The 27,432-nt window shown below is 38.7% G+C and overlaps 1 long non-coding RNA gene across 5 annotated transcripts; it reads right to left on the bottom strand.

The window, feature by feature from the left end:
* Positions 1-7,000: 7,000 nt before the first annotated feature.
* Positions 7,001-27,124, bottom strand: LOC100683406. Of its 5 annotated transcripts, XR_005383355.1 has the most exons (6): positions 26,960-27,124; positions 23,115-23,591; positions 16,255-16,462; positions 15,790-16,085; positions 8,524-8,774; positions 7,001-7,260 (listed from the first exon to the last, which is right to left on the bottom strand). It is a non-coding gene; the product is annotated as an uncharacterized LOC100683406 (long non-coding RNA). The 5 variants fall into 5 exon arrangements; XR_005383356.1 differs by lacking the exon at positions 8,524-8,774; XR_005383353.1 differs by lacking the exons at positions 7,001-7,260; positions 8,524-8,774 and adding an exon at positions 14,513-15,078.
* Positions 27,125-27,432: the final 308 nt, after the last annotated feature.

The raw sequence follows: 27,432 nt of genomic DNA, 5'->3' as shown, positions 1-27,432 counted from the left end.
TTTCTCATTTTACTCCCTAAAAGCGGAACCTCCCTTTTCCTCTGTTAACCTTAAAGGTTAACTCAAGACCCATTACTTTATAAAGCTTTTCCTCACTGTGGGTCATCATAGTCCTTCCCTGCTTTGTCAAACTGACTGAGCCATATCACACAGTCTGGCCCTTGATTATGTACTGCCTTTATGGTTCCTTAACTGTTTCCAAGTATGTAAATCTCTTCTTCCCAAATTGACAACTCTATACCTTCTCAAGGGCAAAGACTGTGTCTCCTGTATGCCACACAAATCTATCACAGTACTAGGGCTTCAGAGGCAAACAGTTGTTGAGATGACCCTCCAGCTGAATGAAGTCAACCTTCACAACTTTTAAAAATAGAATGTTGACCTTGCCAACTGAGAGCGGGGTAGCCAAGGCATATGGATCCTCCTCTCCTCAGCAAGAGAAGAGCAGCACTTCAGGCTCTGGTGAGAGTGCGTCCTTGAAGTGACTGCTATTTGCCACGTTCCAAAACTCTAGTTGAGTGATATCATACTCAGAGAAGAAAAGTCTACGGAAACTGTTCCCTGCTTTGGACTTTATTCTAGCTATATCAAATCACTTGGAGAACCTTTTAAATGCAAATTCCATGCCTGTATTGGCTCATGAGCAAGTTTCTCACCATGACCTCTGATTCCTGGAAACCAGACTTTCCTGAATTACTTCTTAAATGGACTTCCCTAGGTTTTTATTGCTGGACCAGTAGTGGCACAGTTGTATGATGGTGAAGAGTGTTGCCTCTGGATTCCCACCACCAATTCAGCTTTCATTTCCTTCACTTAATAACTGTATTCCTTTGGTCCAATTACCAAACTATTAAGCTTGTTTGTGTGAAGGGGATATTAAGTGCCTCTTTGTTGTGTAGATACAATTTAGAAAAACACTTAACACTGCCTGGCTCGTGGTGAGACTTAAATACATATTAGCTACTTTGATTCCCTAAAATGGGCAAATGGCTATTTTAGGCAGTCAAAATAGCTTAATATATATTTAATATGGACTGTGCCCCTGCATATTCTGTAGAATGATTGCTGAAATTATTACAGGATAATTTTTCAAAGACAAAGAAGGGCCTTCTTAAAATTTTATCAAAACATTATTTTGTTTTGATAAAACATCTCTAGAAAATATAGTAGTAGAGTATCAAATTGTAGTAGAGCACGAAAAAAATATGATAGGCTATGCTTTACCAGATGGTAAGAATTGCATAACTTGATTTTTTTTCACTTTTTATTTGATTACTTGAAAATTCAGAATTTAATTCATGATTACTCACTTTATCCACATTTACTGGACAGGTTGATATATTTAACTTCTTATCCACCTACATGGATTTATGGTTTTATTATATTTAATATAACAATCTTACTGTTTTCAAGCTTTTTAAAAATAGGCTGAAATTAGCAAAAAGGAAATAGTTGTTGAATCTTTTCAGCTTATCAGAAACTGCTCATTTAATTAATTTTTTACATTAATTTTTTAATTTTTTTTTAATTTTTTTTTTATTTATGATAGTCACAGAGAAAAAGAGAGGCAGAGACACAGGCAGAGGGAGAAGCAGGCTCCATGCACCGGGAGCCCGATGTGGGACCCGATCCCGGGTCTCCAGGATCGCGCCCTGGGCCAAAGGCAGGTGCCAAACCGCTGCGCCACCCAGGGATCCCTACATTTATTTTTGAAAAAGTGATCAGAGTTTACAGATCCATGTGATTAAACAAAATTAAAGTAATACGATAAAATAAGCTCCTCTCCATCCCTGTCCCACTTGCCCATTTGTTCTTACCCAATCACATACAATTTCTATTAGCTTGTGTATATATGCACAATTTTAAATGTTCTTTATGTATACAAAAATAAACATGAATGCATATTATTTGATAAATTTTACATAAAAAATAGAATATTCTACTCTTCTGTATAATGATTTACATTTTGCTTTTTTATCTAAAAGATTTTCTAGAGATCAATGCATGTAAGGCTACAGCCTTCATCTTTACAGCTACATATTACTTATTATTTCATATAGCTATATGGATTTCCATATTTTACTTAGCCAGTCCATTTAGGTTGTTAACAATTTTGTGTTATTTTAAACAACAATATAGTGAATAATCTCATACATAAGCATTTTTGTATACGCATGAATATCTATAGGATAAATCCTCTCAATTAGGATTGGTGTATCAAAGAATATATTCTTCTATAATTTCGATAAGTACTATCAAGGAGTCCTCAATGGAAGAACATGCAAGAATGTATGAGAATGTCTATTTACATAGCCCCACCAAGGTACCACTATTAAACTTTTGGATTTTGCCAATTTGAGAATCTTCTTAAAAAGTGAGGTTTGGCATCTTTTTATATTTTATATTTAAATGTGATTTATACTTCCTATTTTTTTATGTGTATGTGGCCTTTGCCCATTTTTCTGTTGGGTTGTGAGCTCTTTTCTTGACACTGTCTTGGGGCCCTTTATTATTAGAGAGCTTAACCTTTTGTGATGAATTTCAGTTATTTTTTTTTTCCTCTGGTTTGTCATTTGTCTTTGGAGAAATGTTTATTTTAAAAAGTTTTGAAAGTTGGTTTTCTTGGCTACCATACATGTAGGAATTGTTCAAATAAATTTAGTTAAAGGCAGTATATTCGGTAGCAGCAAATGTTTATGTAAGTTGTGTGAAGCCTCAGGGTTCCACAAAGCATGTCTATGGAGCTTCTTGAAATAAGTATGATAATGGTTTAAATGTCAAACACATATGCATTCCATCTCCATCAGACGTGCCACAAAGCTATATATCTTAGTGGTGGAATATCAAGACATAAAGATATATAGATATTTACATTAGTTGAAAAACCATCAATCTTGTAAATAAACCTCTGAACTACTGGAAGAAGGATTTCAGATTTGTTTCATTTCAAATCCTCTACTTCTGTATTTGAATATTCCTCTAGAACAGGAGTGAGCTTGCTTTCTTTCTTTTCTTTCTTTCTTTCTTTCTTTCTTTTTTTTTTTTTTTTTTTTTTTTTTTTTTGTATTTGAGCTTTTTTATTCCATAATGGGAAATCTATGCAGAGCCCTAAAGGGGAGCTAAAGGGATTCAAAGCAGGATGTAAGGCAACAGTAGGCTCTAACTTCTCTGCTTCCCCCTTATGCATACTCTTTCTCTTTTCCTTCATCTTCCCATGCCTAGAAGCAACTGACTCACTCAGAAGGACCCTAGGATGCCACTGATGCAGTTTCAAAGTCAAGGCTCAGTCTATCTCATAATCCTAATAAAAATAATGTAATGACAACTGTTTTTTTTTTAAGTATCAATAACTTTTTTTGCTTGCAAATCCATAAGCCTGTCTATTCTTGCTTAATGGAAGTATAACCTAAATCACACATTCTCTATAATTATCTTTTTTTTTTCCAGGAATGTAAATGATATCTTTATAGTAATCAGATTCATAGCATTTCTGGAGGTTTAGTGGTCAGAAGAATCTCTAAGACCACCATGTAAAGATCCCATCAAATGGGGATGCCTGGGTGACTCTGTGGTTGAGTGTCTGCCTTTGGTTCAGAGTGTGGTCCTGTGGTCTTGGGATTGAGTCCCACATCGGACTCTCTGCACGGAGCCTACTTCTCCCTCCTCTGCCTATGTCTCTGCCTCTCTCTGTGTCTCTCATGAATAAATAAATAAAATCTTTAAAAAAAAAAAAAAAAAGATCCCACCAAATGGAGGAACTGCCTCTTCAGTATCTCTAGCTCACAGTCACATAGTCTAATCATATAGAATTAATTGCCCCACAAGTAGCTGTTTCCATTTTGCCCACATTCTTATTGTTGGAAAGTTTCTTTTCATATTGAATTCTTGTTCCTTCCACTCATTAATATACCTTTGGTTCTCTGCAGCTACACATGATAATATCTAACTTTATTCAATAAAGACAAATATTTAAAGACAGTTATCATATCCCCTTCTCTATCCTCTTCTCCAACTTTCTGTTCCCTAAAGTAAAGTTGTGATGTTACTTCCCCTATATTTCAAATTGGGAAGACTCTCACATTCTTGGTTACTGTTCTTTAGGCTCACGTCAAGGTCCTTTACAAAGCAGCAGTGCCTGGGGTGCCTGGGTTGCTCAGTCAGTTAAGCCACCAACTCTTGGTTTTGGCTCAGGTCATGATCTTCAGTCATGAGGGCAGGGCAAGCCCCGTGTTGGACTCTGCATTCAGCATGCAGTCAGCTTGAGATTGTCTCCCTCTGCCCCTCCCCCTGCTTGTGGTCTCTCTCTCTCTCTCTCTCTTTAAAATAAAAATTAAAAAGAAAATGAAAAAGAATCAGTGCCTAAGGAACACAATTCTGTATGTGGGGACTAGCCAGTACAGAGATCATGTGGCCTAGATAGTACCTTTTTTGTTCTTTGCTGTTTCATCCTTTCTGAATCTTTAATTTGCCTCGAAATCTGAATCCTCTAAATTTATCAAAGAGCAGTATGTATGTGCTTATGTATACATAAAGTTTAGTCCATATGGCCTTAAGGCTTTCCCAGCCTTTGAAACTAGAAGGGCACCTAGTGATCATTTTGTCCAACTGGTTCACTTTACAGATGGAGGAAAAGGTTGAGAGGACATATATAGTAGGAGAGCTTTCTGAAAAGCTCAGATCTTCTTTAATGGCTACATAATGGAGCTTTCAGACCTACAGCCATGTGTTTTAACTGTAATAGGCCAGTCATCCAATGCCATATGCGGTAGGTAGAATAATGACCTCCTAAAGGTGTCTATGTCCTAAATTTTAGAATTTGTGAATATGTTACTTTACATGGCAAAAGGGACTTTATGGATGTAACTAAAGTTCAAAATCTTGAGACAGATCGCTTATCCTAGATTATCCAGGTGTGCCCAGTCTAACCACATGAGTCACTAAAAGAGGAGAACCTTTCCTGGCTGCAGTCAGAGAACAAAAGGAGAAGCATCAGAGTTCTGCAACATTGTTTGCTCTGAGGTGCAGCAAGGGGACCAGGAGCCAAGGAATGAGGACTAACATCTACAGGTTAAAAAAAAAGGCAAGGAAATAGATTTTCCCTGGAGTTCCCATTAAGGTATGCAGCCCTATCAACAACTTCATCTTAACCCAGTCAGACCCATGTTAAACTTCTGACTTACAGAACCCCAAGGTAATAAATGCTTGTTGTACTAAGCCACCAAGTTTGCAATAATTCGTTACAGCAATAATAGAAAACTAATATACCAGAAAAGCCCAAATACTAAGCCAAATGCATTCACAGTTTTTTAAGCCCCAAGCATTAAAGACACGCAGTATGTGCAAAGTATTATGAAGCCAAATTTGCTTTGTTTGATAGCCATATTCTCATAACGAGCTAGGCCTTTTTAGAAATTGCATTAATAACTCAGGGTACCATTTAGTCATTATTGCTTCACTGTGTTAGCCGTTATCCTTTTGATGAGAGCCTAAATCTCCTGAGTCACAGGGAATGGCTCCTGTACTGGGAAAAGTACCAGTGTAGATGAATCTTTCATATTATCATTTTTAGAAGCGTGTTTGTAGGGTATTTGGGAGCTCTGTCCTGTTTTACACCTGGGTTCACATGGCATTCACTTCCATAATGAAGGCCAACTTATACTAAGTAAATATGTTTCTACACCAAGTTAGAATTCTGTTAATTTAGTAAATGCTTGGAGAGAGCATGATTTTTTTTCTGAGAAGTTGAGAACAATGAAGACTGCTTGGGGCCTTTTGTTAAACACTTGGCTTCAGAAATGCACTGCCACCTGAGTACTCACTCCTCCATGAGCAGGGATGTGGTTATATTTCATGACCTTGAGGTACCTTTCAAAGAAGGAAATACTTCTTAGCACATATTGAATAATTATTTTCTACTAGGTAATGGGCTGGTCTCATCCTTCCACATTCTTTAGAACATGGTGGGAATTCAGCAAAGTTTATTGAATGAATTAGTAATTAATTGTAATTAATGTAATTAATTCATTAGTAATGAATTGAATGAATTAGTAAATTCCTAAAGCACAGAAAGAAACAATTAAAAAAAAAAAAAAACTTGTGCTTAGATCTTCACAACAGCATCTGGGAAAGTTGGGGTTTAAGTGGAGTCATTATGAAGATCAAATCAAGCCAAAGGAGAACTAAAGCAACACCCCCTCAAACTTTATGTAATACATATATTTTTTTTGCATGTGGTTTTTAATACCTAAATTTTACTCTGTCTTCTCAAGTCCTGTAAACACACATGCATGTGCATACGCACATAGGAATCTGTTTTAAAGTGCCGTGTATTCCTCTGTAAGATGGCCAATTCTTTGTATTGTGTGTATTCTGTTCAGAATACATAAATAAGAAGTTTCCTACGACAAGACAGAGAAAATCTGTGCTATAGAATGGATAGGATTTAGCATTGACTTTGGAGTAGTCCTTGACACAATGCTGAAACATTAAGCTGCTGTAAATTTTGTGTGACAGGTAAGCTTTGGAAATGTTAAAGAAAAAAGTCCCTGGACTGAACTTACTTAATGCTACAGTTTTCAAAATGTTTATTTCTTTGACTGATTTTTATTAGCAGAAAACTCTTCTTTTTAGACAGTCTATTCAGATTATATTCTATATAACCTACTTATATAAAACGGATAAAAGAGGAGGAACTGCTTTGAATGCAGTGCAGATGAGGGACACAGGCCTCCCATGCTCAATTCTAATGCCCAAGTCACCCCTACTGAAGTCTGAGTCCTATGAAAATTCTAATGTAAAACTGCTATACTAAGAATTTCATTCTTTTGCAGAGTTCTTCAAACTGCAGTGAATAGTTAGAAAGTATTGGGCAGAATTTGCTATAGCCTGGCTTTTATAATTTGAATTGTATAAATGTACATATATTGTACTAGGATCAATGTTTGATATTTCTAATGTTGTTTATTTTATTAAAATATATACATTTTTTTTTTCTGGGCATCTCAGGAATCAAATTAAGATTGGCTGCTCACAAGTAGCTGCATTCTAGTACACACGGAGAGTTTTAGAATTGAGTTCTCTTCTTTATGTAGTATGTCGAATGCTTAGAACGGGTGAGCACACAGGAGAAAGGATCCTATCAGTTTGTCTCATAAGCAGGAAGTTCTCATTGCCGATTTGTTGGATGGATGGTTGAAGTTAGACTCATTTTCATTGTAGAATGAAAAACATCAAGAATCAAGGTCCATGGTGAGTAAATGTCTATAAGAAATTATAATTAACATGGTTTTCCACCCCCTTCATTATTTGTTCAGTATTGAAATAAAATGATAGGGTTTAAGGTAGATTTTTAGCTATAGCTTTTAGGGATATTGGCTGAATACTAAAAATATGAGACAGCTTTTAGCTAATTTCAAATACTATTTATTGAGCAGTTGCTAAATGTCAAAGAACCATGCAAAGGCTTATTAGGCATTATATCACTTGGGCGTCACAATAACCTTCATAGGAATCATAATCATCATTCCCATTTAGAGAAGAGAAAAGAAGTTAAGTAACATATCCAAAGTCACCAAGTTTATAAATGTTGAGGCTGGGATTTGAGGTCAATTCTTCTTGGCTCTGGAACCTTATGTTCTACAGCTTCCCTGCTGAGTTAATGTATAATTTGTAAAGAATTCAGTGTTCTATTTTGACTTGAGCCTGCTTGGAATTACAATTATGCCAAACAACAGTGAAAGCAAACTCCAGTCAGCTCAAGGAATTCATCTAGTCCTTTGTTACAATGCAAACTTTTTCTGCATTTTTCCAACCATGGGGAAAGACCTACATCTTGGTAAGCCAATTGCTCTTACCTTTTCTCTCTCGGACATTACACATTCTTTCTAGAACCCAGAACTGTTTTCCCTGGATTTTAATGCATATTCTGACACTTCTTTATGACCTCAAAATTAGACTACTTAACAAAGGACATGGTTTGAAAACCTCATTCTATCACTTGGGTTCACTTCCACTTATTTAATCTCATCGCAGGTAGGAAATCTAGGACATGTTTTTAGCAGTCTTCCTGCTGTTTCCATGATGAAACTGCCCCCAAATTGTGCAGAAACACAGAAAACTCTGTAACTACTGTTGCAGCAGGACTATGATGGCAGTGGAGCGCACTTTCAGGAGACGGTTGTGTGTGCAGAAGAGAAATGGCAGCACTACAAAAGAGGTCCCTAAAGTGGCAGCTGCCTGTTGTGCTCTCTGATGCCTGCATCGAAGGTCAGGGGAACATTATTTAAACAAGTGAACTCAGGAGACTAGTACATTCCCACTGCCTTACATCATTGTGGAAGTAAACTGTGCCCGCTGGAGCCAAACAAAGCCAGATAAAGCCTTTCAGATTTCATGTTGATACTTAATACCGTGAAATTGGGGCAAAGTTTATCAAGCTAATCGAATAATGAGAATGGTGCCGTTCACATTATTTAAAACTATCACACTCACAGAGCCATCAAACAAAGGAAAGAGAAACCGTACGTGTGTACAAGCTAATCCCAGTAGGCATGGCCTTCTTATTTTTCCCTCCTCTTCACCTCTGCAAGAGTCACCCACATCTCTCTCCTCTGCCTTCATGTATTGAAGAAAGTGTGGGTGGTGAGCAATCTGTTGTGGTGCCCAAGGACTGAAGCTGCATCAGATCGGACCATGAGAGTAGTGGGAAGAGGCCACAATTGGAGATGTGGCAGGAGCATTTCATAGGCTGTTTGAAGTCTTAAGCTTTTATTGTCCTTTGCAAAAAGAATGAAAGGTTTCATCTCTGCAGGTACATTGAGCTGTCCTCACATAAAATCTAAATCCAAGTTTGAACGCAAACTCTCCTTGTCTCTCTCCTGCCCCAACCTATCCTCCGTTTTATTTTGCCACGCTTTATAAAATCTCTTGTTCATCTTGTTTTATAGACTTCCTCCTAACCACAGACATTGAACCAAACAAATATTTCCAGTGCTTCACCAATTCAGCCGCCCGGCCTGGCTCTGAGCAACACAAACACTGCCTGTAGCTATTGTAAGCTTCCTGGATCCCTGGCTTCTCACTCATGCCAAGATGAAGAGACAGGGTAGAAAGAGCTCCTTTTAAATAAAAATTATTTATTTGAGATGGAGAAAGACAAAGCATGAGTAGGGGCAGGGGCAGGGGCAGAGAAGGAGAAAAACCCCCAAGCAGACTCACTGAGTGTGGAGTCTGATGTGGGGATGGATCCCAGGACCCTGAAATCATGACCTGAACTGAAATCAAGAGTCAGACACTTAAGCAACTGAGCCACTCAGGTACCCCAGAAAGAGTTCCTTTAACTGAGAAACCCGCCATGCTAAAAATAAAGCAACTAATATGTACTGACATTCTCCACGGACATCTGCAACAGGCTGAGGATGGACAGCCTGTTTTCATGTTATTTTTTTTTTTTTAACTTTGTGTTTTCCAATCCCTGAAATTGTTGCACCTTTTGAAAATTAGTCTATACTCTGTCCTTGCTAGGGCCTAGCAGACGTGTTGCTTGAGGCCCTGGAGTTATATGGAATCACATTTTCAACATGGTTTTAAAAAGAAAATGAAACAGAAGACAAAGGAGAGATAAACTCTCTTAAGATACAATGCATGCTTTGGTTCTTTAGAAAAATCACTTTAGCAATGATTAGGACAGAAATTACTAGAATTACATGAATAGCAAGCAAGAGGCACTTACCTATTTTGGGATTCATGAAAACAAAACAGAACAAAACAAAACAAAAAACATCATGGGAACACCTGTCCTGGCATATCCTTTTAAGAAGCCTCATTTTAAATGTAGCTTTATAAGTAACTATGAAATTCCTCAAATAATCAATTCTTTAATAATTATTAAGATGTGGACATTGGCATAGAGTCTCTATAGAAAACAGTTGTGTTTTTGAAGCAGACCATCTTAAATCACAAAAAGAAGAGGTCAAGAAAATAGAACCATGGCAAGAATTGAAAAGAACCCACTTTTTGTTCTTTGCCAGAGATATCCGGAGAGTAAAAAAGAAAACAAAAACAACCCCCTTATAAAAACCACAAAACAAAGAAAAAAAGAAAGAAAAAAATTAAAAAAGAAAGAAAAAAAAACCAAAAACAAAACATTAACAAACAATAAAGTAAGTAGAACAAACAAAAACACTAGAAGAGGCAAAGATAATGGACACTAATCCTTTTTCTACTACTTTTGTTTGTTCCAACACTAAAATAATATCAGCTGGTAGAAGGAGACCGCTCTACTGAGACATGGTGATGTAGCAAAGGTAGTTTATTGCTTTGACTGGATGCACTTACAGTGTTGGATTGGTGAAGTGTCTTTTTAAATTATTTTAATTTAATAATAATTTAATTTATAATTAGTTAAGATCATTCTTATACTCTTTTCAGGTTCCTGAATCTTTCAGATTTGGGGACCTATCTGTTTTTGAAGGGAAAAAAAGGATTTATGTGAAGAGAATAATGATGACCCAGTCGTTCACTCTGCAGAGAAGGGTCCAGGTTCCCTGCAATATGGTATTAAGGGACAGCTTGTTGGTAAAAAGAGGAATTAGACACTGGTGCAGGTGACTGATGAAGGCAATCATGGGACCTTTCTCCATGGAGTTCGTTACCAATAGGAACAAGAAGAAAACTGCTAGGACACCCGATGATGTCAGCTCCCTGCTGACTAGAGCACCTTTTGACTCTCAGGCCGGGTGCTGGTCAGGTGTTCTCTTGGTGGGGTGGACTGACCAGAGGTCCCTCCTCTTGTGTACTGATTGAACATCCGATTGAAGATCTTCAAAGAGAAAATATTTCTGGAACTAACGTGTGTCCTTTATAGTTCTATTTTTGCTTTTCTTCAGTAAAGGAGAGTGAATTTCTGGGCCACCATTATTTACCTGGTAACTTTGCATATCTTTGCTAAAGGGGAGCTGGGAAAGGCTGGCTTTCTGAAGGGCTTTCAATCAACCATTGAATGGATGCATTCTGCTACTGTGTATACCCTCTAGCACTTGGCTTTTAATTTTTACATCTGAATTATGAAATGATACCTCTACCAGCTACTGCCAGGAGCTGGGAGCATTAATATCGATGTCCAGAAAGGTTGGAAGCACAGCCACAAGATGTTTTATAGATGAGAATTATCAGAAATAGTATCAGAGTAAATAAATCCACTATCCAATGTGCCTACCTTTTCACCCCAAATTTTGAAAGGGGTTATTTTTTAAAGGAGCAAAATCAACATATGATCTGAGCCTACTAAGTCTAACATAGAAATGTTTCCCTCTTCTCTTCCCACCCACACTCATCTCTCATTATAAACATGGTGATTGACCCAGGGCTGACCACAGCAAGGTGTGTCTTAGAGCAGCAGTTGATAGAAAATATAGAGGAAAGAGAGAGGGAGGGAAGGGCAGATTTGGACAGTAAGTGAATTCCCTTGCAGTTTTGTACTCCGTTATAACCACATCAATGTACAGAAGGCAAACTGATGCCTGTGATGTTTGGGAACCATCTGCTGAGCCTAAGGCAAATTTCACATTAAAACCCAATTTCAGTTGTGACCTAAAAATGAGGAGAAACGCTATGGTTCTGAGTGAATTCCACTTTGAAAGTCTCATCTCTACTCCTAGCACTGTGAAGTGAAACTCATAAGGTGAGAACCTAAATGAAACAAAGGCCTTGGGAAGCGAACACTGAGCTCCTAGTCCCCCGTTGCCGCTCCAGGATTTACACAGCTGTGGTCATGTCCACAAACCAGGCTCAAGTGCTGATGTGAGGAGTGATTGCAAATCTGCTTGACCAGCTTCTGCGCAGTGGAACAAAGAGTTGCTTCTTTTCCATTTGCAACCATGACACCACTTCACATAGTTTTATTTTCTGTCAGGAGCAAAGGTTAGGAATCTTCATGCAATTATGGGAAATCCAAGAATACTTCCCCCTCCTCCCACCAAAAAAAACAAAAACAAACACCAAGAAATGAAAGCCAATGTGCACTTGGTTCTAAATTCTCTTTTAATCCTTATTTTTCTTTAGGCCACTTCTCTGCTCCTTTCGGGACAAAATAAAGGTAGATTACAATGTTCCTGACTTGGAAGCATTTTATCATGTCAAGGAGATAAACACAAAGCAATGGAAACTATATAAACATACTGTAACATTATAGCATGAATTGGTGCTTAGATGTAAACATGCAAAAGTCTTGAAAACAAGTTGAATCAGAAATACCTTCCTAGAGAAGATGGGCATTTTGTTGTTTTTTTCTTTGTGGGGGAGGGGCAAAGGGAGAGGGAAACAGAGAATCTTAAGCAGGCTCCGTGCCCAGTGCAGAGCCTGATGCAGGGCTTGATCTCACAACCCTGAGATCATGACCTGAGCTAAAATCAAAGGGCAAGACACTTAGCTTCCTGAGCCACCCAGGCACCCCAAGAAAGTGAGCATCTTAAAGAATGCAATGGACATGATTTAATGACATATAATGGAATACTTGATTGTCATGTGTGAATCCACCATCCTTACCAAAACTTCTTGACACTTGCATCACGGCAGTGCATGAAAGAAGGTTACAGAGCCCGTAGCTCAGTCTCATTCACCTAGATTGCAGACCAGCAGCAGCAGCAGCAAAATCAGGTGGTTGAAATGATCGTAGATCTTCCTGTTAGTAGCTCATTGCAATCTACTTTAGTACCTGCAGGAAGAAGCTTGCCAGATCCCCCTGTAAATCATCATTTTCCAAACTTGACTGACTGCGAATCATGGGGGAATCATGTTAAAAAGCAGCTTCTAGGGGATCCCTGGGTGGCTCAGCGGTTTCGCGCCTGCCTTTGGCCCAGGGCACGATCCTGGAGTCCCAGGATTGAGTCCCGCATCAGGCTCCCTACATGGAGCCTGCTTCTCCCTCTGCCTGTGTCTCTGCCTCTCTCTCTATGTCTATCATAAATAAATAAATAAAAATAAATCTTTAAAAAAAAAAAAAGCAGCTTCTAATTCAATAAATTTGGGGTAGCAGCTGAGCATCTGTAATTCCAATAAGCTGCCAGGTGATACTGATACTGGTCTATAGACCACACTTTGAAAAGCAAAAGTATAGAACAGTGAACCCTTTTTGATAGCTCTGAAAATTTCCACATCAAAGTGAGGTGTGTTCTGTGTGTTCGTGTGCGCACGCATGTGTATATGCATGTGTTAATCTGGTGACGGTGATGGGAGTATTAAAATTGTTGAGCCAGATGTCTTCTGAAAATATGATCTGGCTTGGGAGCACTGTACATAGAGTCTATAGCATTTGGCATCCCACTTCCCCTATTAAACAATGTCATTTCGTTTTGGTCAAAGCCTAGAAGTCTTCTATAGGGGTATCTGTGACACTTTCATTATTATTTCCCCCTAAAATCTCAGTAGAGAAAAGCTGGGATTGCATTATTAGATGAATTATGACTAAGAATTCTATTTCCTCTTCTATAGAAATAAAAATGTGTCCAAAACCCCTTCAGAATTCACTGCTGTGTGTTTGGTGTAGTTTCCACAAAGTTACTTCAGGGTCTTTCACAAATCTATATAGGCCTAATCGCGAGGGATTCTATTTTAACAGCTCTTTCAGTCTGGCTGCTAAGCTTTTATAGTTTATTTCACAGTATAGCATTTTTGTTGCTTTTCTACTGGTTCAGCATTCCGAGGTCAAACAAGACTTTTTGAACACCTGTTTTGTGCAAAAAAGCTCCTAGGGACTAGAAAGATGCGTAAAACCTCGTCAGGCAGCCCCAGGTTCACATTCCAGCTCGATCATGTACAAACCACGTGAGTTTGGGTGCATTAATAGAGCCTAAGCCTCAATGGCCTCATCTGTAAAGTGGGGATAATAATGCTGATTTTGAATGGAGGTTGCATTAAATAGGAGATGGAGATTAAAGAGCACGCTTGCGATGAGCACAGAGTAATGGCCAGAACTATTGACTTCCAGTATTGTACACCTGAAACTAATCTAATGTTTGTTAACTAACTGGATTTAAGAACTTCAAAAAAGAAAAAAATAATGATGCTATTTATTTATAAGAATCACACACAATAATTTATATAAAGTCTTTAGCTTGGGATCTGTAAGAACTAAAAAACAAAAATAGTGGTAGTGACAATGATGTTATGTACCCACACTGAAGAATATCAAAATAGCACTAGATCCTGAATTCTATCAGTGTTCTCATTGTATAAAACATATTCTGAGATGTAAATAATCTGCTTCATAGAGTGTATGTGTGTGTGTTTTCTATGGTCTATAGAAACTGAGTCATCGGGTTACAACTTTGGTTAATATGCAGAATAATTTACTTCAGAAGAAAAAGGATGGGAAAGAATCAGGCTTAGATTTAGGAAATAATGTGCTTAAAAGAGCTTCTAGAAACTTGGAACACAAATTACTGTAGTCTTACCTCATTCTTTTTTTTTTTTTTTTCATTCCATAACCAGACCAAAAAAATTGTTGCTATTCAAGTAGTAAATATTTATTTTGGTCTTATTAACTTAAACTAATTAAAGGAAAGCAAATTCCCAAGGTGAGGTGTGAAACCCGGTGAACCAGCCTAAAAGAACAGGGACCGTGTTGTTTGTTCAGCCTTATTATCCCTAACATCTAGCATATGGCGCCAGAACCGTATTTATTGAAATGAGTTAAACTAGATTTTTCGCTCATGGTTAAAACATTTATTTTATGTGTGTGTGTGGAGGAGAGAGAGGGTGCCTGTATTTCTCCATATAACCTTCAAAATGATTTAAAGCTTGAATAAATCTTAAGACCCAGTTGAGAAAGCTTACTTGGGCTTTATGACATACCAGCATGTTTTCCAAGGGAGAGATGGATTAAAATGGGGCAAATGAGTGGACCAGGGCTGTTTGAAACTGCTTTTTATGATTACAGCATGAAAGAACATTTGTGCACTAAATGAGCACGGTCAGAAACTGCTTATGAGACAAAAGCAATAATATAGTCTTCTAGAAATGCTCCTCCACTGGATGGGTGCACTGGGACAAACTAGTTCACCTTTGCAGCCTTCAGTTTTTCTATGTATCAAATGAGAAGATTGTATTAAAATATATACAATTTGGGGCACCAGGGTGACTCGGTTGAGCATCTGATTCCTGATTTGGGCTCAGGTCATGATCTCAGAGTCGTGAGATGGAGCTCTGCTTTGGGTTCCACATCGAGTGGGAAGTCTGCTTGAGATTTTTGCTTCCCCTCTCCCTCTCCCTCCACAACAAATAATGAAATAAAGTATATGCAATTTAATTCTATCTCTACCATTATCTCCTATCGAGCAAGGCAATTTGATGCTTAAAGTTTCTGTCCTTAATACAGAAAGGGCGACAGAACATGAGAGACTCCTAACTCTGGGAAACGAACTAGGGGTGGTGGAAGGGAAGGTGGGCGGGGGGTGGGGGTGACTGGGTGACAGGCGCTGATGGGGGCACTTGACGGGATGAGCACTGGATGTTATTCTATATGTCGGCAAATTGAACACCAATAAAAAATAAATTTATAAAAATTAAAAAATAAAATTTCTGTCCTTGAACTATTTTTTTTGAACCTTAAATGTAATACCTGTTAAAGATAGTTAAGGACACGTGTGGATACTATTATTTTTTTTAAAAATTTTGCAGAGGAGGAAACACAAATAGATAAGGTAAATTGTCCAAGATCATATATGTGTAAAGAGATGAAGTCAAACTTTGAAAACTTTAGACACTATGTTTTGAATCTGTGTGCAGAGTTACCTTCTAAGTTTTTCATGGTGATGAGTGGACAAGCCAAGACATGAAAACATGCTTTAGTCCAATGTGTTCCAGAGATGCCAAGTAGATCCATTTGGTCTCCATGCAATAGAGGTGTTAGGACATAAGAAGCAATGGTAGAGTGTTGCCAAAGAGAATGATGACAACTACTAGAGTGAGAACATGATGGGAAGAGTCAAAGTTTATCATGAGGCAGAACTGAGCTCTAAATACTAGCTTTGCTCCTTCCCAGATGTTGGGTCTTGCAATGGTCATTTAACTGCATCTCAGTTCTTAATCTGTAAGATAATCATAATATTATAAACTTCTCAGGATTCTCACGAGGGTTAAATGAGATTTTAGACAAGTAGTGTCTAGTGCCTCTACACTGGGGACAGAGAGAGGTCATGGGAGAATCATGAAAATTCATGAGGGTAGAAATTAGATGTTTGAAATAGTTATTACCACAGTATCTTGGAACACATTTGTTGTTGTTATTCTTCGGATGAGTGACCTAAGAGAGCTTCCTCTCCCCATCTTTATTATAAACCTCTTGAAGACAAAGGCAGGTCTTTCATGGTCTGTATCCCCACAAAAGCCAGGTGGTACCAGGTGCGAGGGAGCAAGAACTTCACGAATGCTTCGTGACTGATATTTGGAGGGCATCCTCATAGCTCTGTGTATCAGAATAGAATGGAGAGAGAGAGGGAAAAGGGAGATTAGCTGGGAGGCTGCTGGGAACGAAAGAAACATTTCCATTTAAAACCTACCAAGTCAGCAGTTCGCAGTGTGTATTGATTTGCTTTTTAAAAAAGAATATTAATTTCCCTTTTAAAATGTGGGTGAAAGACTAAACAAATTGGGCCTTGGATTTATTTACTAAGATGCAGTCCCTGATTATTCTTCCCTTTAAATCATCCTACTGCCATACTGCAGGCCCTCCAAACATTAATGTTGCCTTGCTTCTGGTAGAGGCTGGCCAATGTGGCATTTCATAATTCAGAGGTAGAAAGGTTCTCACAACTTCAACTCCAGTGTCTGCACTGTGCCAAGAGAAGGAAAGGAAAATTGGAGTATACAACAGGATTTGAAAATTAATGTTTTTAAGATGATTAATCTCCTGTGAGAATGTTCTAGATTTCTACCTGTCAAAAGGATGCTCGATGCTCAGTTTCAGTTCTGATCACACTTGTTACGTGTGGACTTACCAGTTTTGGTTGAATGTATCCTTTTGTTCATTCATTCAACAAATATTTATTGAGTGCATGGTATTTACCAAACTGAAGATAGTCATAAACCCCTGTCCTTGGGGACAATTTGGAATCTATTTCTCTCAGTCCCATAGAAACCAGCAATACAAGGTCAAACTGTAATTAATTCATCCAACTAATGATTGTTGAGCATCGACATAAATCAGTTACCATGCTGAGTGCCGGAATTATCTGCCAATGAACGACACTGGATCTGCCTGAGGGACCTATCAGTCTCGTGGAGTCAGTAGATACACAAAAAGAACAGAGAGGGTGACAGAGAGTGTACTGGAGAGGATCAGCAGTTAGCTAGGGCAATGGAAGGGAAGGGTAGGAAAGGGAAGGGCTGATGGGAGAGGAAAGAGAGTGTGGAGAGTGCCAACAGAATGAAAATAGAAATGATTGTAGGAGTCTGAGAGTGGAATGTGAAAGCCAAAGACAAATGATGCAGGAGGTTGGAAAGATGAGCAAGATTCTGGAATGTGCAAACCTGGTATGCCACATCAAGAGATTTGGTCTTGATCCCTAACTGCACGATGAGGTCCTCCTTGAGTGCAGATGGAGGGGTCAAGCTCATCCTGCTTTCTTTCTGTATCCTCAGTGCTCAGTGGAGACTAAATAAGTACTCAGGGAGGGAATGGATAAGCGGGCTTGGGAGGGAGTGGGATGCTGAGGACCTGAGCTGGTTTTTCATTCAGAAAAAGTACTCTGTCTGGCTCATAGGGAACAAGGCTGGGGTCAGTGAGCTTGTTAGTGGACCAGGGCATTAATCCCAACAAGAAAATATGGTGGTGTGAGCTAGGATGCTGGCAGTGAGAATGGGATTTTCTGCCAGTTGGGAAGAGGAAAACTTTTTTTGTAAGCTTCTGTGTAGTTCTCATATTTTTAGATTTTGTTTGTTTTGATTTTTGTTTGCTTGTTGGTTGGTTGGTCTTTTGTATTTCTTTTTTTTTTTTTCCTCCTTTCTCCACAAAGAGCTCCCCCCACCTCCAAAATGTACTTGCTTGGTCCCAATATTGATGCCAGGCACCCAGTGTACAAGTTGAGTTTTAGTAATTGAGCATTATCTTGAAGTGTTTACTATTCAATTCCACAGACATTCCCCTCTTAATGTATCTCGTTTAGGTAATCACTATTAGCTCGATATTGAGTGTGTTTCAGAAGTACTTGCTAACACTACGATCTTTAAGTCCAAATCTATATGAGCAAAACTCTTCATTAGGCCCTGCTTTTCTCCGATATGGTCTGTTTCCTAGCTGCAGAACCAATTGAGTGGCAGGACACCTCCCTACATTCCTAATGTCCTGCCTCTGTCTGCTTTTGTTGACTTATTTCCCATCAATAAAATCAGGATTCTTGATACTCTCAAGTAACGGCAGGGGAGTTTCAAACCCCTTGCAATGGGAAGTATTTCCAAGCTGACAAACGATTTCAACATCTCAGATCACCATGAAGTTTCCTATGTGAACCTATTACAAAATGTTCCTAGGGGCACCTGCATGGCTCAGTAGGTTAAGCTTCTGCCTTAGGCTCAGGTCATGATCTCAGGGTCCTGAGATGGAGCCCTACTTCTGGCTTCCTGCTCAGAGGGGAGTCTGCTTCTCCCTCTCCCTCTCCTCTGCCCCTCCTTGTGCTCTCTCTCTCCCTCACTCTCACTCTCACTCTAGCTCTCTTTCTCTCAAATAATTTTAAAAAAAATTTCTTGGAGGCAGTTGAAACAAACTATTAGTGCCATAAAGGGGGAAAAAATTCTATAGGGGCTTAAAGGAGAGTCTTAAAGTATCTCCCTCAAATAACTTTTAATCTCTCCCCAAAATGAAATGTTTATGCAGATGTGTCTCTAATGAGACCATGGTAGTTCGGGCTGTGAGCTTATAAGCATTCTTTAGCATGGAGAGAGGTCTTAAGACACCACAAAGTAGTGTTTCTTTCTTCCCTCAGCAGTTGCTCTAGAGGTCTGACCAATTCCCTCTCCCATTGTCATTGGATGGTTTCCCAAGATGAAAGGCCAGGTCTGTGTCTGGGTTATAGGCAGAAGGAGGGCGGAAGAGATGGGAAAGACTGAGGATGAGAGCAGGACCAGTGAGCAGTGCCACTCAGCCTATTGAGATGCCATCCACCTTGTCACTGGGTGGCAGAGGCCAACAATTTGCACCACATGATTAGTACAAGAAAGCAAATTAAGCAGTTATTAAAGGGAGGCAATGAATTGGTACCTGGCAGTAGGCTGTGAGAAGATCTGTCAGTCTTCCTTATTAATTGAAAAAAATGCCTTCAGAGAAGCCCTTTCCAAGCATGTTTACTTAGTTACACTGAAGGCCCAGTGTCTTAGCAAACAACCTATCATTATTATTAGTGGTAACTTAATAATAAGATTAATAGCAAATATTATTTTCTCTGGAATGGTAAATCTTGGAAGGTATTATTATTATTACTATTATTGCTATTAGTGGGAGAAATGTGTCTCTCTAAGGCTAGGCTCTAATTACCATTTTTATGAGTACTATATATTCTTATACATAGGCAAACAGGTTTGTTTATGAAGGGCCTTTCTCCCTCCCTGCATCACTACTCCAAAGCTTAACCGTTTATGAGGCAAGCACACCAGACTGAGAAGAAGGTGATACATGTCATCAGTGGAGTTTTACATTCTCAAATAATGAGCAAGGTAGCTGCAATGTCACTGAATGCTCAGTAGCACGTAAGCATGGACTTTGAGTTTTCTTTCATGGATTTCATCCAAGCATAAGCTGGACAGTGATTATCTGTATAGTGGCAGGCGTGTCAGTGTCAGGTAAGAAAATGGACTGTCCTGTATGGTTCCTTCTAGTCCTGAAAATCAACAATTCTGTTGGATGATGCCACATGAAGAATGCCCAAATGATCAAGAGAAACAGGTGCCACTTCTGGGAAAATGGCACTGCTGGATTCCAGCTTCAAATAATTATAAGGAGAACTTCTTTTACTGAGCTTCGTAACCCTTGGTCAGTGAGGGAAGTATCAGGAGCACTTTATCAAGCCTAATGTTTAGGTTAATGAAAGTTAAGGATTATTTTCTTGCTCCTTAGGACGTTCTGGGAATATTCCAGGTAGAATATAGACATGAGATATGCCCATTAGTCAACTAAGAGTAACTCATAGTAGCTGAGGTCCAGAGTGGACTGAAAAGTCAGGGTTGTTCCTTGTGTCTGTCTTTTTATATCATCTCCTTTTTCTCTTTTATGCACATGCAGATGTCTTTCTTTTCTATGCTTTTCTCCCTATTTGTTCCCAAGGGAGAGTCTCTTGACCCCCTAATTTGTACACCACTTCCTTTGTTGCCCTTTGTCAATAGAAGGAAGCATCTACAAGGCCATTGCTTCTCAGTTTTATTTCAACATTAGTGTGTCTGTGAATCGCTGGGGGTTTTGCTAAAATGCAGGTTCTAATGCAATACATCTTGAGTGGGACTTGACATTGTGAATTTCTAGCAAACCCTTAGGTGATGGAGATGTTGTATCAGTGGAGCGCATTTGGAGTAGGAATGCTCTAAACCAGCCTACTTGTATTGTTTACTTTGTCCTTTCTAAAAAGTGACTAAGGAATAACATAATCTTTTTCCTCTCTCTCCTGGCCTCCACCAGAAGTGGAGTAAGAGGAGCAGCTACATGGGTGAGTATAAATGATGCACAATGGACCAAGGCAACAGTGAACTAGGGCACTCTCTTCTCTTGCCCGAGAGGTTCACTGACTTGCATTGTCCAGAGGCAGAGAATGATTCAGAACAATTTGGTCCAGTAACCAAAACTGCTGGTGAAAGTAGATTAAAGCTCTAAAGATTTTAGGTCCTATAAAGCCACATCCCTAAAAAGCTATATTGCTAAAAGATCTCAAAGCATATGTTTCCTTATGTAATTAAGAAGCAAGCCAATCCTTTGTAAAACCCTTACTACCAGCTTATAGGAACTTCGACAGTGATTGGTATGTTCTGCCCTATAATTTTATTTTTATATCATCTTAAAGTTCTTCTTTGGAAGGCACAGTAAAGAACTATGCAAAAAGAAGAAAGAAAGATGGAAAGAGAGGAGAAAAATTGTGCCACTTTGATTTAAATGACCACTCTCAGTGTTGAGAAGGAGGGGTGATGAGTACAGTGTTAGACTCCAGAAACTCAGGGATGGCAGTTCTATGGTTTAGAGTGAAAATCTATGAAGGGGTAACTCGGGAAAAAGAAGATGGAAATAAGGAACATGGAAGGTTGAAGAAAGTTCAGAGAGGTAGAATTAGAGGCATATTCTAAGGGGATGATGGGGAAGGGAGCAATCCAAAGGAGAGTACCAGGTGCTTTGCCTGATGGTGGTCAACTTGATTGACTCATTTCTGGCTAAAGAAATGAGTTTCTATTTTGAATGGTATCTTTCTACACTTGAAATTCTGTTTGGGTAAAATATGTTGAGGGCGAGAACTTCATCTTATATTTATCTCTGAGTCTTTCTCTCTGACTTTAAGAGACAGAGCCTACCATGGTACTAGAGCCTAGTGTGGTACTTAACATGTAAATAAATGCTGAATCAATGTTTCTTCAATGTAAGGAGGGATAAATGAAGGTAAGATATCATTAAAATTCTTAGCTATGATCAAATCTCAATGTATTGAGTATTATTTAAAAGAGACAGATTTTGAGCTGGTACTTACTGGTATTTAGATAGATGATAGATAGATGATAGATAGATAGAGAGATAGAATTACTCTATATAATGCAAGATAAATTAATCTATACCTTGACTTAATAAGAGTGATGTGGTTTAAAGAAAACATATTCATATTTTCATATTAAATGTTCCTACACAAACAGCAACAACAACGATGAAACAGTCAGCAGGAAGCTTTGGGAGGTGATGGGCATTTTATTACCTTAATTGTGGTAATGATTTTACAGGTATATGCATATCTCCAAACTCCTCACATTGTATACATTAAATATACATGATTTTTTTCATATATCAACTATACTTCAATAAAGCTTTAAAAAATGATAATAAGAAGAGACATGTCTGAAGAATTTAAACCAGGAAAATGAAGAGTACCCGTCTTTCCCCCACCAAAAGAAACTCCCCAAAACTAATCCCTTTAATAGCAGTACTTTAGGAATGACCACACCATCGAGGAAGTAAAAAAAGACGATTCTTATGTTCCTATGGAAATAGCAAGGAAGGGGGCAACATTTGGCTGTCAACTTCTCCATTTTCAAAGAAGATGAAACTGTAGTTATCTACTATTCAGCCCTTCAAAGACCATTTGACATTCTAAGATCCTGACATAGGATTGTGGGACAGGGAAATTTCATGAACGTTGTTTGAATTAAGGTGGAGAAATCAGTCCAGAAAGCAAAGATTCTTGCTAACTGTGTCTCTCCTGTCCATCCTCCCATCCCAAATAAGAACAAGGAGGCACCAAAGGCACCACTCAATGAAGAACATGTGGACAAAGCTCATCAGTGTATCCCTATTCACTGGGAACCCTCATTGCCCCCTTGCATTTCAGCCACAAAAATACAATGCACTTCTGCATAAACCTGTAATGGAGATCAATCGTTATCAGCCAAATAACAGCTGTGAGAGGGACTGAGGGAGGGGGCTGAGGGAGATATTCCAGATCTCCCTTGACACATTAAATTTGGGTTTTTATCCTGAAAGAAGTTGTAGGTGCTTTTCTTTATGACCGAAATAATCTTTGTAGTATTCCACGTGCTATTATCTTTATCTAAGTTTCTATTTGTTCATATTCCTTTGCATCTCATACTAAGAAAATTTATTGAATACCATTTTAATAATCCCTCCAACAACCTCTGTCCAATTAGGAAGGTACATAAAGATATTTTTGAGAAGAAAGCCCAGATCTTCCTGACTGCCGCCCTTCCTACATCAACGTTAGAGCAGTATAGGTCATCAACACAGTGCCCCCTCTGAGGTGGCTTTGCATGAGGTCTCAGCAAACACATTGCACAAGGGAACGGGGTTAATTGCCAAACTCGATGCTTGCACACAGAGACAGACAAGCGTGCCTTGCCAGCTTACAAATACATGAAAATCAGATTACCAGCTAAACAGTTAGATGTGGCTTGGGTTTGTATCCTCCTTTTCTAATGCACACCCACAGATGGAAGGGTTAAAGATGTGACAGTTGGCTCACACTGAACGTATCCTCTTTGATTCTGTAAAATTTGTTGTTTATTTCATTTTCTTTGTTTGCAGGCTTGGGAAATTAGTCATTTTCTCAGAGAAAATCAGATAATGAACATAAATCATTTGATCTCTAGGTCATTCATTTTAACCATCTCAAGGTTCTCACTTCCCAAAGTTCTTATCGCCTACCAACTGAGGAAAGAATAGATGGCTACATTCTTCTTGCAGATAGACAGTTATTCACATAATTTAAAACCCTACCAGACAAGTAATTATACATCATCTCCCCCTTGATGCCTTCTACCAAGAAGGCAGAGACACAGGATGTTTCAGATAAGATGGTGAAAGGGACCAGAGTCCTACACTGAGGGCTGTGTCCTGCTTTCTTTACCTATAAAGGAAAAAAAAGTGTTTTTATCAGAGATTTTACCTAGTAAATTGGCAGTATATATGAACAGAAGGGATAAATAATATATTCATTTCTCCTTAAAACACAGTTCTAACAAAGCGGCAAAAAGCATAAAATAGTAGGAATGTACATCAACTACCTGAAAAATTGTAATTTAGATTACCATGGCATCTACTAAAGTCACATAACCTCTTTAGGCCAAATATTAAGTCTTTTTCATTAGTAGGGTGGAGAAAATAATAATTCTGTTCTCCAAGTTTGATGTTTTGTTTTGTTTTGTTTTTGAGGCAGGGGGAATTAAATGAAATTAGCTCAGTGAATTGAATGTAGCAAGTACTTGCTAACTCCTTAATCATTGTTTTATTTTTGTAAAGTTTTGAACGAGTTTAGAACGAGATTTAACCTTTCATTACCAAGTATTTGTGTTGTTGTTGTTGTGTTGTTTTGTTTTGTTTTGTTTTTTACGGTTATATTTATTTATTCATGAGATACAGAGAGATAGAGAGAGAGAGAGAGAGAGAGAGAGAAGCAGAGACACAGGCAGAGGGAGAAGCAAACTCCATGCAGGGATCCGATGTGAGACTCGATCCTGGGACTCCAGGATCACGTCCTGAGCTGAAGGCAGATGCTTAACCAGTGAGCCACCCAGGTGTCCCTGTTGTTTTTTAATTGAGGCTTGTTGTTTGGGGCTATTTTCATACTAGACATACTATACTAGTCAAGTAATAATTAAATTGCCTCCTATTTTTAACTATTTGAAGACAGAGCTATAAATTACAGCTTCCGATGTTTGTGATAATGAGTACTGATAATGTGATATGAGTTTATATTCCAATTCAAAGTAAAGGGGATGATATTTTAATTAAAACATGTTAAACTATGTAGTCTCATCTTAGATGAACATGAACTTATTAGTAAAATGTGTGTGTGTGTGTGTGTGTGTGTTTGTGTGTGTGTGTTTAGAGTCCCTGGTCAAGAACACATGTCTGCAAAGTCATTTTATAACTAAAGCTCTATGATCCTGTATTTGAAGATTCCTTGCTGCTATGTAGAGCCAAGCTAAAGATACATGATGTAATTTCAAGAACTTTGGAGAGTTTTTATACCCCGTCCAAAATCCCATCAATTGAAAGACACCTGGATTTTAGCTATGATTTCAGAAATAGGATCACAATTAATGCAAGAATAATAGAAGAAGTGATATTTTAATCGGCTATTCAGTTAACATTTATTGTAGGTCAACTATGTGCATCCATTAACATGTACTTTAAATGAAATATTTGAGATAGGGCAGAAAAATATGAGGGGAAAGATCTTTGGGCAGTACATGCCTGAGTGATAAAGGACAATGAAGAAAGACAGAAAATGAGAATGGCAAACTGAACCAATTTCCTTGCAAGTGACCAAGTTTCAAGACCTAGAGATCATAATCAGGGATTTGAGAGTAGAAATTTGTACCTGGGGCTGATTTTGTCAAAATGTCTTTTTCTAATCTGTGTAGATAGGACATTTTAAGAAGAGTCCTCATCTGCTACTTCAACATAACCAGGCCACCTAGGTGCAGCAGAGTTCCTGTTAACCAGTTGATGGGACAGGGTGATGTGACTGACTCCAGCCATCTTCTCTACTTCAAAAATGCAAAAGGTCTAGAGATAATGCAGCTCTGTAGCACTGGGAATATAAGCAAAGAGGAAGTACCCCTAATTCTTGTCTCTGTTCACAGCAGGAGCGATGAGTAGATTGATGGGACACAGAGTTTATTCTTTCACTGTCACTGATGGCAGGGACAGCTCTTCTTGTGTCTTAGGTGCCTACCGTAGGAGGAAAAGGTGAGCCTTAAACCCCAACTCCTATGCAGCGGAGCTATCAGCAGGGCTGGTGCACAAGATGATGGATCAAGAGTTTTAAGTCTAGTCAAAATATGTTCTTGAAAGAATCCAGACACATAGATAACCTGTGTTTGAGAGCAAAAACTTCCATACACCTATCTATCTATTATGCTTTTTGTAGGTTCTCAAGGACAGGTTTGTGTGTTTCTGGTTTTTGCTTTTAAAAAATCAATCCTTCCTTCCTTCCAGCTATTGAGTGCTTTATTTCCAAGCATACAGAAAACACTTCAAAGCTCTGTGCATGGAGTTAAATGTGGGTGATGGAGGCAAGAATAAGGATGCAAGCCCGCCTTTCAGCACTTCTCTGCTTTCACCATTCCCTGGGAGAAATACACGTGCATCAGCATACGATTAGACCAATGTGAAGCACTCCAATAAGCTATGTGCAAAGTACAGAGGAAGAGAGGAGTATTACATCTACCAGAGGGGGCCAGTGGTCAGGAACTATGTCAGAGAGGAGGTGATCTCTGAAAAGAGGCTGAGCAGAAATTCTAAGGAAGATGAAGAGAGGTGGCAAAGGTAGAGGATCTAGATGCATGGAGTATTTGCAGAACTTCTAGTAATCTGATGTGTTTCCACTGTCTGCTGGTTATACTGAGACTTCCGAAGGCAAATTCTATAAAAGAGGTGGAGATCTGGTTAGGAAAGACTCTGTATACAGTGTTGTCTAATTGTGTCATCCAAATGATAAAGTTGGACAGGTACAGGCTTAAATGTGTCCCCCCCCAACTTCTACTTTGAAGCCTTAACCCCCAGTACCTCAGAATGTGACTGTAATTGGGGTGAATGAATGGAAATGAAGTGAATAAGTAGAAATGAGGTGAATAAGTGGAAATGAGGCTGTTAGGGTGCATCCTAATCCAATCCAACTGGTAATCTTATGAGAAAAGGAAGTCAGAATACCCAAGGAGACTCCAGAAATGTGTGTGCACAAAAGAAGGACCATACGAAGACACAGGGAGAAGGCAATGGGCTGCAAGTCCAGGATAGAGGCCCCAGAAGAAATCAGACCTTTGTCCTAGACTTGTATCCTCCAGGACTTGAGGAAGTGACTCTGTTAAGTCACCCAGTCTGTGTGTGACTATAGTTTGGCTCTTACAGCCCTAGAGAATTCATAAAGGGCCTTCATCAGCAAGACAGGCATTTTCAAAAAGAGGATCGGTGTGTTCAAATAGAGCCTATAGAAGTCTAAATATGTTGCTCCTGCAATCCTTTAATTATCTTAATAATCTGAAGTTGTTTTGTTTAACAATGTCTCTTTTGGACTGGCACAAGAAACTTATTTTGCTACTTTAACCAAGAAATCAAGGGGTCCAGAAACTGAAACCCAGCATACTCAAACCAGTTAGAGCCACATTTATTCATTAGATCACGCAATATTCCCAAAGGGGGAGAGATGTGATTTTCCTCTGGTAAGAGGAATAGAACTATCAAATCTGTAATAAATAGAAATCCTTTTACCTTTCACACATTTTCATAATTTCCCCTGCTGCTTCAGCTAATTAATTATCAATGCTATTTGTGTTTAGACAAGAAGGTTTGTCTCCTTCACAGCCCATCTGCTTCCTGGTAACCTTGCTGTGAAGTCATTGCAAAGCAGAGTTGCTGATAAAGCTATCATCTCCATGGCAACCTGCTGCTATGTCACAAACACAGGAGTGTGACCTCACTGAAGTTAAAAGGAGAAATCAAACCGGTGTCTGTTGTGTGAAGCGATAAGAGGTTTTAATCAGACACACAGTTAGTTATTTATTTATTTTCCAGAAATGCGGGAGAGAAGGATCCTTCTAGAGGAATGTACCTGCAATAACCTTGCTGCCAATTACTAATATTAAATAAGTGCTTTAATAGTAGGAGCACAATATAAATGTGCAGCTGCTTATACTTGGGTGGAATGCTCTACCTAAATATGATACTGATTCATAGAGGTCTTT

This window comes from Canis lupus, chromosome 33 (genome assembly GCF_011100685.1).
Source record: "Canis lupus familiaris isolate Mischka breed German Shepherd chromosome 33, alternate assembly UU_Cfam_GSD_1.0, whole genome shotgun sequence".
NCBI lineage: Eukaryota > Metazoa > Chordata > Mammalia > Carnivora > Canidae > Canis > Canis lupus.
The sequence above is the reverse complement of the archived record's forward strand: the minus strand, read 5'-3'. Positions and strand labels throughout refer to the sequence as shown.